Source organism: Temnothorax longispinosus, unplaced genomic scaffold, assembly GCF_030848805.1.
Source record: "Temnothorax longispinosus isolate EJ_2023e unplaced genomic scaffold, Tlon_JGU_v1 HiC_scaffold_27, whole genome shotgun sequence".
In the NCBI taxonomy this organism is placed as follows: Eukaryota; Metazoa; Arthropoda; class Insecta; order Hymenoptera; family Formicidae; genus Temnothorax; species Temnothorax longispinosus.
The window spans coordinates 25,887-27,803 of NW_027270089.1; positions in this window are offsets into that span (position 1 = coordinate 25,887).

A 1,917-nucleotide genomic window follows, 5' to 3' on the forward strand; every position below is an offset into this window, starting at 1 on the left:
ATTCTACCCCTATTTCATGTACTCGTGGTAAAAATTCGGTCCACTAACGAATGAGTAGTTCGCGGACAGACGGACGGACGGACGGACGGACGGACGGACGGACGGACGGACGGACAGACAAACAGTCGCGTTTTATATAATAGTAATGATAAAGATAGGGGTAGAAAGAACTAAAGAATGTAATAGAATTAGAAAAATTGCTAATAGTAGTGGTTTACGATTTCTGTTAAAAAAAAAGAATATACGTGATTGCTCCAATTTCCGCAAACTTTGAAATAACAAGCTGAATTTTTTTATGGATAATTTTTTTAATAGATAATTTTTATGGATAATTTTGTGTTACCGATTTTTAGAAACCGGTTTGGAAATTATAAAAATTTTGAGAAATAATACACGGAGAAAAAGTTACGGTTGCTACAACAGAATAATGCTGTTAATTTTCGCCCATCCATACAAAAGGGTTATGGAAACCATAGTACTCTGAAAGTGACCTATGGTTTCCATATGGTTTCCATATGGTTTCCATATGGTTGCCCTAACCTTAGTGAGGGTAGCTACTATATGGATGTTGCAACCATAATATATGGATGTTACAACCATAATGAACAAATATTCACCCGACAAAAAAAATATTTATTTCGAAATTTTATTACTATTTTTTAACTAAATTTGTTTCTTAAGATGCAGTCTATGATTATAAATATTTTCTCGTATTTAAAAACACATATAAAAACACACTTACCTTGGTGGGATTCGAACTCGGGACCTCTGGATCGTGAGCCAACTGCCTTACGTGGTAGACCACTTCTTAATTTAATGTTAGTGTTATATATAGTCTACATATGTCAACCAGCGCAAATATATAATTTTTCAAAAATCATCTTAAGAAACAAATTCAGTTTAAAAAGAGTAATAAAATTTTGAATTGAATACATGATATAATATTTCTTATAATGTCGGGTGAATGTCAGAAACCAGTGTCGGCTCATTACGAAATTTTGTGTTCGTAAATATATTTATGAAAAAAGTATATTTGTAAAGGCCTATCTACATAAGACGCAGAACGCGAGTCGCAAGACACACGCACAGTCTGCATGTCAATCTAACCTCTATACACAAAGAGGTTAGATTGACATGTAGACTGTGTGTGTGCTTGCGACTCGCGTTCTGCGTCTTATGTAGATAGGCCTTAAAGTTAAAACATCCTTATCAAATCTACTTTATTCTATGCAGAAATTCTTTTGCGCGCGCAATGGAACTAAACTCTCAATCATGCAGTGATTCAGTGCTGTACCGTGCAGCTATATCTTATGGATCTCTCAACCATAATAGTTGTGCTGCAGACCACATAAGAGGGATAGCAATAATTAATCCTTTGGTTGAGGCAACCATTTACGAGGGTATTATAACCGAATGTTACGTATCGTAAGAACTACGGTTATGACAACTGTATAAATAGGCATATCTTAACAGCTACATTAAATGTAATATCAATTTAACTTGAATTTACATACATTTCTCTTTTAATCATAGAGAACATTGTTGTAACAACCGTAACAATTTTCTCCGTGTAAGTATCCAACCCTTTACACATATGCCCGTAACCCATTATTCATATACATTTACATGGCGTTTTACAGGGACGTACTCAACCCTTTACATATTTTAATTCTATTCAAAACCTGGCTTTTGGGCGACCTCACAACACTACTATTACCCTCCTTACCCCTTCCAGTGCCTTCCCTCAGGTCCCTCCCTCTGGTCTGCTTCGTCCTCGTCCGTGTCTATTATAAGTTTTTCCTCCATCTTCTTCTCGATCTCCGACCCTCTTTTTTTTTCCTTTCCTCCTGCGATATCTGTAAACAAAATTTATTAAATCATTTATTCCTTCTGTTTAGCCATCACTGTGTTCGCTTG